General features: G+C 34.5%; 1 long non-coding RNA gene across 1 annotated transcript; it reads left to right on the forward strand.

Annotated features, from left to right (window-relative positions):
- Nucleotides 1-3,461: 3,461 nt before the first annotated feature.
- LOC124168022 lies at nt 3,462-4,749 on the forward strand. The gene is made up of 2 exons (XR_006866817.1): nt 3,462-4,212; nt 4,641-4,749. It is a non-coding gene; the product is annotated as an uncharacterized LOC124168022 (long non-coding RNA).
- Nucleotides 4,750-9,214: the final 4,465 nt, after the last annotated feature.

Consider the following 9,214-nt stretch of genomic DNA (forward strand, 5'->3'; position numbering starts at 1 on the left):
GTGCTTTTACTTTATTCTATCATGGTCAAGAGTCATTAAAATTTGGATTTGTTTCAATTGTATGTACGGAAGGGCTTCTAACACAGAGCTAGTTCGACAGGAGTGGGGAGAGGTGACACTTAGCAACTGAAAGGTAATAAGCGGAGAGGCTGAACCCAATAGCACGCAGCGTCCAATACCGCAGAAGAATAGGTTCGCTTCTTTTTGCTACGAGTGGTGCAGCTGCCCATGTGACATACGATGCTGCTGCCATGTGACAGCCATGTGAATATCTCAATTGCTGTTCACGCTGCCTGAATCACAGCTGTGCTCGAGTTGAAACGACGCGTGGTAACGCTCGACGAAAGTGAGAATCGTGGATTTATCAGCAGAGAATGAAAATATGATGAAATATGTAGTACCAGAGATACTCTTGTCTACAATTCTTTTGAAATGGCTTTCCACAGTTTCTCGCCATAATTTGAATAAACCTACTAACATACACTCGCTCAGTGTTTCCACAGTAAGCTTGGTGTGGATTGGTGAGGTTAGAGCTCACCTCAGAGCAAGCCAGAACATTACACTCGTATAGGATATTAATAATAGGCATCACTCCCTTTAGACCTATGAAATTTTGTCTTTTTCGGGAACGTAGAAGTAATAATAATAATATTTTTTTAAATTATATATAATTTTTCAAATGAAAAAATAACAATATGATGTAATTTTTTGACAAAAAGAGCAAAGTAATGTGATATTTGATCACATACTAATGTTATATATATTTTTAAATTATAATGATAATACTTTTTTATATCAACAAAATAAAGACAAAGAGAAAAACAAAATTATGCGAAGCCATAGCAATAATACAATAATAAATGGATCATGATGCTTTGGTTCTGCTAAGCCATTTAAGGCTTCTCAGCAGGTGCCGTTTTGAAACTAATTTAGTGATCGGACTTCTGTAAAACAAATTTTTCGGAATAAACAAGGAATAACGGTTTTGGTATTTTATGTAATGGTTATGTAGATAAGACTCCAAAGCAAATTTCAATTCCAAAGAAAGTTTACCATGGAACTTTTTTTCATTTCTTCCATAAAAAAGCAAACAATAAAATTAAAGCAAGAGCAAAAGAATAACAAATATATACAAGTAATTAAGAATATACACCACATTTACATAATTGGTTTTTCACTCTAGAAGATGAATATAATGTCACATCTGTATGCATAATTTAATCCCAAGTAGTACTTCAGATGCATCGGATTCAAGACTACGAATACAAGTATTTCACGCACTCATAAAACTTGCCCAAAAGGGGATGACAATTCGAAAGATAGGTTACAATACAAAAATAATTCAATGTTCAATGTTTTTTACTTATTTTCTTATACAAAATCAGTTACACAAAATACAAATATGTAAAGGAAGAAATGTCAGAAAATAAACAAAAATCAGATAAATATTTTAATTAGGAAAATATATCCCAAGGATTTCACATTAAATTTCATCATATTTTTCATAAAACCATTGTTTTAGTTGTAGCTTTAGCACTGACATTCTTTCTGTTGATTCTATAGATTGGGGAAGGCTGTTTAACAATTTTGGAACGGTATGTTCCAGAGTTCTATTACCATAAATATTGTAGTACTTAGGTACATTGTATTTCTCATAATTTATGAGTAGGTACCATATCATTCAGAGAGTTCATTATTGTTTTAAAATTGCTAAAGTGGTTGTAACATATTGTGATGTATTGAAACAAATCCGTTATGGGAAGGATATATAAATTTTATAGACATTTCTCTCAGATGGATCCAACTGTAATACCTTTTTATTTTGAAGATTTTCCACATTTTTAATAAAAATTTCTTTGTTGTTCCCCATATGTATTTCCGTACCTCATTATAGCTTCAGTAAGTTCCTGGTAAATCATTAATTTTACTCTAGTTGGATGGGTGTATTTGAGATAGGATAAAATACATCTTAATCGGTCATACAGAGAATTTAAATGCGATCTAAAATCAAAGTTTTCATCCACAGTTAGCCCTAAATATAAAAATTATTTTACTTGAGAAATTGATGAGCAAGATTGCAGATGACAACTTTTTCTTTCATGATCCAAATTACCTGAGTGTGGGCATAGATGCTAGTGAAATCTTAAATCAAGGTATTTCTTCATTGCCTTAAAATTTATAAATTGCATTGTAAGTGTTTATTTATTATTTATAACTAGTTTATTATCATGGCACCAAATTTGGATGGAACAAAAAGCATGCTGTAATTTTTTGTTTGCTGTATCGAATGATTTGCTTACTGCAAGTAACGCTTGGCATAGATTGCTTGAATAATTGAGAACAGATATCTTTAGGAGCGACATGGAGAACATATATTATTAGAGCCCCACTATATTCCCATGTCCAACAGAAGCGATAAATTATAGAGATGTTTTACCGAACGGATAGATATGGGAATTCGCTTTTCCCACGAACCATAAAGGACTTTAAGAAATGCCAGTTGTAATTTCCTTTGAGCACTTCCTTTTTATGTGTAAACGGCAGGTGTCCTAACACCCCCTGCCACACGGCTTTCCGGGGTATTATGTAGAATTAGATGTAGATATGTATTTTAAAATATAAGTATAATCTGGAATATCATTCATATATAAAAGGAAAAGGATTGGTCCGATAATAGATCCTTTTGGTACACCATAGAAGCGATTGGTTTAATCGTGCTTCTCTGTTAAAACAGTTTAACAAATAGCTTCCTATCAGTGAGGTAGCTATCTAACCATTAAGTGCCCAGGTAAAAATATTTGGTCTGTAACTAATCTGGATCTGGTCTGAAAGGCTAAATTTTGTTCTGTAACTGGTCTGTAACAGAACTGGACTGGTCTGGATTTCAGAGAGGCAAAGGAAAATGGTCTGTAACTAGTCTGGAATTCTGGTCTGTAACTGTGCTGTAATATTCAATGGTCTGCATCTAGTCTGGATCTATTCTGTAACTATGCTGAAATATTCTATGAGTTTCAACTGGTCTGGAACTATTCTGGAAAAATTCCAAGTGAGTCAACTGGTCTGGATTCTGATGTGACATGAGATCTGATATTTTATTCGGTCATCTGCAATTGCTCTTAAATTTATTTGTAACAGTGAAATTATTATAATGTATATCAGGCATTGATACTTAATGGAATTAGGAATCCTGGGCTATGGAGTGGTCAATTTTTAATGTCCATTAATTTTTTTTCAAGAAGGGTTACAATTTTATATTTGTTATTTCATAGATGAATTTCACATGGGTTCAAAGGTACCCACTGCCCACAATCATGGCTTGTGGAGAGTTGCGTTATTTGGATGGCATTAGACAGGGCTGCATCATAAATTGAGACTAATATCAGAAGTACTTCTGATATTAGTCTCAATTTATGATGCAAACTTTAAGCATTTAAGCAAGCTTGGTAAGATAGTAAAAAATGAACATGCGAGGTAAAAATAAATATTAAATAATAAAAGTATCTATTTGCCCCCTCAAATGCAAATGGTTCTCGATTCAGAACACCGTGTATAAAATGGTGATAAGGTGAACGTAATGCATCATTTCAGTAACCCATTAAAATTAAAGCATTTGTTGAAGAGGAAAATATCTGAAAAGTCCCTCAGGTACCTTCGTGAAGGTACTTACACCTCGCACATATAAGAAGCAGGTGCACCTGCTCCAGAGAAATTTAGTTCTGTAAAAGAATGTAGTAACTGCGGTAAATACATATTTTGCGGATTAAAAATTTGAGTTACAATTTTTTCCCATTATATAACGTACTTATAACGTATTAAAATCGTATTTTGAAACTTGCGCCAAAACAACCGGCGGCCATCTTCTATACCACGTGACCTAACAGCCATTGGCACTGGAATGTTTACACTCGTAGATACAGTAGTTTCCGACTTTGTGAATTAATCTGTGCCTTAAAACCGTATTTTACAAGTAACTGTATGTTTAAGAACATATGGATGGGGAAAATATAACGTTTTTCAAAGTGAAAACTTCCAAAAAGGAATCGAAAAAAATACTGTTTCATGCCAATTGCATACTATCACAATGAAATCAACGCCGGATAAAGTTTTTATTTACCGGGTTTGCGGAAAAAGTGGCTCCTTGCAGCACGTAGAGATTTAAAGAAGATGCCTTGGTCAGCATCAACCCATCTCTGCTGCGCTGACTATTTTAATGTAAGTAAATGAAACATATTTTTACAATCGATAGTAAATCAACGAACTTGAGTATCAACAATTTTTAGGACTAATGCAATTAATGAACTACTTCTTTCAACCCAATAGTTATATAAGATTATTTATTACTACGTTCTCACTGTGGTTACAATTTAGGTTGATCTTTGGCTTAACTTGTATATTAAAAATACTATTCACTCAGATCGATTAAGTTGAAATATTTCAAATTACTGTTCTCGCGTTAGAAACCACATTGTTAGCAGTTTTTCATGGCATAAAAGTATTAGTCTCACTATAAATTCATTCGTGTATGAAGGGTTTTTCTTGAAATTGAATAACTATATTAGAGAATATGTGGAACAATTTTAAGTTACTTTAAGTACTTATTACTTAGCTGGTTATTAAATGTTACAATTCTCATTTTCCAGGATTGATGGCGATGGACACTAGACGTTTTCTCTACTAAAATACATGTTAACTGAGTTACTAATACTAGAGAATGTTTTGAGTACATCAATAAATGTTAAATTGCCGGTATGGATTTATTTTACTGCATAGAAAATCATCCACCTCCATACGAATCCAAAATTTCCTGTTGCAGGGGATATGTTATTGATGGTTTGTCAAAAGTCATATGCTAACATGTTCTATCAACTTAGAACTTTGATGGTAGTTCACAGCTGAAATGCAGTTGCCATGTGTGATTACAATGAATATCTTACGATCGGGTTGACATTTGTTAAATTCTGAATTCCATTTGCACTCATACTGGCATACTCTGGAGATACATCAACTCTGAGCTTTTGATTGTAGTAATAATTACTTAACTTTCTTGCCCCTTGCAGCTGAAGACATCCATAGAGATGTATCATCGCTTTTCAAAATGTACAATGCATTAAATTGATTGTGTAAGAATGCTATTGTAACAATTGGAGATTACTGCTATCCAGTATGCCTTTATCTCTTTCATATTTGGCTGGCTGGGAAATGCCTAGTATGCTTCTCAGATTTATTTGCTTAGGCTGTTCCCTTTTCCTTACTAGCTGAACTGAACCAGTCAGATCAATGAGATTGACAGATCTTTTAGTTATCCTAAGTCTCAGGTTAAGTAGTATAAACCAACTAGTCACTAGAACAGATTAGTTCCAGACCACATAGTCTCCCTGAGAACAGACTAGTTCCAGAGCAGTACAGACCAGTTACAGACCTGGGTCCAGACCAGTTTACCCACCCGTTGTCCAGACCAGTTGCAGACCAAACTGGTCTGGAGCAATGTTTCAATTTCTTCCCAGTTCCAGACCAGCTACAGACCTTTAGCTCCACCCCCGTTCCAGACCTGTTCCAGCTCAGCTACAGACCAAATATTTTTACCTGGGTGGTACTCCCCGTATTCCACTTCGTTCCAGTTTTCTCAAACAGACCTTGATATCGATTGTATCGAATGCTTTACTGAAATCGATGATTACTGCAAGAGCGGACCAGTTTTTGTTTAGACTTTTGCAAACGTCTTCGATGAAATCTTTGAGAAGCATTTTTGTACTTTTGTGACTTCCATATCCGTGTTTTAAAATTTTTAAATTTGTCAAGAAAGTATACAAGTTGTTTTGCGAAATATATTTCGATGATATTATCCATGGAAGGAAGACCGGAAATGGGACGGTAATTGTTCGTATCATTTTTCTTGCCTTGTTAATGCTGACAGCAGCTACCTTTAAATTTTTGTGTAACTTTCCTTGATTTAAATTTAGATTAATCCAGGGGGATATTGTCGCAGTAATTTCGTGTTTACAAATAAGATCAATCATTCTCATATCATCAAGTCCTGGAGATTTATTTTTTGAGTGATGTAAAATGTTTGAACATGATCGGGAGTAAGTATAATACAGAATACGGGGAAAGATGATGATAATAATAACAATAATAATAATAATAAAGATGCATTAATGAAAGCGGTAATAAAGGCTGACGTGGGATACACACCATTGAATTTTGGAGAGAACCAAGATCGGATTCAAATACCAGACCTAAACCAACAAAAGCAGGAATGGAAGTCTAAAATCTTGCATGGAAAGTTCCCAACAGTCATTCAGGAGGATTGGGTTGACAGAAACGCCTCTCTGAAATGGCTCCAAGATGGCTATTTATACCTGGAGACTGAAGGGTTTGTGATGGCAATTCAAGTCAGAGTTATACGAACTCACAACTATGAAAAAAACATATTAAAACTTGAAATTGCAGATAAATGTAGAAAATGTGGGAAAACGGGTGAATCCATTGAACACATAACTTCGGGGTGCTCAGCTCTTGCTGGTAATGACTATCTCAATAGGCACAACCAGTTGGCCAAAATTATCCACCAAAACCTAGCGACTACCTATGGACTTTAAAAAAATACTCCACCATATTACAAATACCATCGTCCCGCCGTACTAGAGACAGATACACACATCCTATACTGGGATAGACCGATACTTACAGATAAAACCATAGATTACAATAGGCCTGATATTTTATTGATCCACAAATTACAGCAAAGAGCAAACATAGTCGATGTAGCAGTGCCACTAAATCACAATGTTGAGTCTACGGAAAGAGAGAAAATACAAAAATATCAGAATTTAGCCGGTGAAATAAAAAATATTTGGAAGTTGAAAAACGTCAGCATACACCCACTGATAATCTCTGCGGAGGGAGTCTTGTCTAAAAGATTCAAAAAAGAAGTTGAAGACCTGGGAATTAAAAAACAACTGATTAACCTCGGGCAAAAAGCTGTTTTACTACAGACCTGCCAGATCGTGAGAAGATTCCTGGGTCGGGCATGATCGGACAGTGTAGGATAGGGTGAATTCTCTTCCTTAGCATCCGAGCCTAATCCTAAATTGACCTTGGGATAGGTGAATATTTTCAGCTGGTTTTAATCAGCTGAGAAAGTGCATTAAAAAAAAATAATAATAGCAGTAGCAGTAGAAATATAATAATAAAAGTAATAATAATATTTTTCTTAATAAAGACCTCGCTCGCCAATCGCCCCCTTTTTATTATTTTCTATTTTAATAGAGTTTTAAAAATAAAGAGACCCATGTTTTCCGTTTCACGACCCGTCGCCTACTCCACCTCTTTGGAGCAAATCTTCATCTCTTCTTCCTTCCAAGATTACGCTTTTAAGCCTGTCCCGGATCCACATTACAACCTTTTTCTTGGTCTTCTAAAATAAGGAAACAACCTTAGCCACACTCCAACTTCAGGGGTAAGATGGAAGATGGGACTCTCTAGTCCCAATCTCGCCCAATAAAGACGTTTATTATTATTAATCCTTTGGGTATTCAAGTTTTTCCCAACACATGTTATATAAATGCAGGATTCTTCTTTGTGGGCATGTGCCTCCATATTTTATTAGCTCTGGTTGGAGCAAATAATTAATATAATATAAAATGAAAAGGACTTGATTCATCTCGTCTAATTCCATGTTTTTTTAATGCAACGCTTCTCTTGCCAATTGGTTGATATTCCATCGCTTGTTTTGGAATTCTTTCATTTGGCATTCGAAGTATATGTTCCTTCCATCTGTGTATTCTTGTAATTTATCAATGACTGCCTGGTCGCCCAGATCATCTCTTATTTGAGTATTTCTTTATTTATTTAATCTTGTGCAGCCTTTCACATATCTTAAAAATTTCATTTCCAACGAATCTATCTGCCTTAAATCATTCTTTTTTGGTACCCAACATTTTGATCCGTAGAGTACAGCAGGGACTGCCATCACTTTATAAAGTTTTTTTGTGTTTCTTTTCTCGTTTTATTTTTAAGAGCTCTTTATTGTGCCACACATTCTCTGGAAGGTATTTGCTTTATTTTGAATACCTTTGTCCTCGTCATATGTTATATCCCATCCTAAGTATTGGAAATGCGACTCTTGCTCCAGGACTTGATCCTCAATAACATTTTTTGTTCGTATCGGGTTGCTTCCTAAAAATGCCATAGTCTTTATTTTGGTTTTTAAAATTCTCAAGCTGAATAGTTTATTCAACTGATGTAGTCTGTGTACTGCCATCTGTAGTTTGTCCTCTTGTAATATAATACGGTCGTCAGAAAACAGCATTGTATTTAAGAACTGAAATGTCCATATTCTCAGAACGTCATCTATATATAGATTAAACAAGGTTGGCGGTAAGCTATAAATCTGTCTAACTCCTTGGCTAATGACAATTTCTTGAGTGATATTGATGCAGTATTTAGCAGACTTTTACCTCTGTAACTCTCTGGGTTATTTCTATTTCCCTTTTTTAACAATGAAATAACCTTAGCCATACTCTAATCCTTTGGGATTCCAAGTTTTGTCCAACACATATTATATAAATGCAGGATTCTTCTTTGTGGGGATGTACCTCCATATTTTATTAGCTCTGATTGGAGAAAATAATTAATATAATATAAAATTTACCTAATATAATTCATCTTGCCTTATTCCAAGTTTTTATGTAAAATTCATTGCATTTGTGTATAATCTGTTATTTAAAAGTATTTGAAATGAAAAATAACAATACCTATCAGTAGCGAAAAAATTTCAATGATTTTGATATCACCTATTGTTTTGTCATTTCTTATAAGATCTCATGGGGGTGAATAAATGAAATGAAGAGGCAACGTAAATCTGAAATGAATAAAAGCTATTTTAATTTTGAGATTAGGTGAGAATCCGCATAATCCTACTGCCTCTAAACACCTCCCATAAATAATGGATACCAAATGTATAGTTCAAACCCTAATCAATCCTTCGTAACCAGAATCAAAAGAGAGCCTACTTATTGTATCAACGGAAATTCCTAATGGGTAATTCCAAGTTTATTGCTGATTTTTGATTATTTTATCAGATGAAACTCACTGAATCAAGGTCTCAGGGATAGCTAGCGAGTTCTCGTCCTGTTTCAGAGAGAATTCACAATGTCATGAGCAATGGAACCTTATTTTAGAATATATGATAATAGCAAGAAACGATAAAAGC

The sequence above is a fragment of the Ischnura elegans genome, chromosome 11 (genome assembly GCF_921293095.1).
Source record: "Ischnura elegans chromosome 11, ioIscEleg1.1, whole genome shotgun sequence".
Classification (NCBI taxonomy): domain Eukaryota; kingdom Metazoa; phylum Arthropoda; class Insecta; order Odonata; family Coenagrionidae; genus Ischnura; species Ischnura elegans.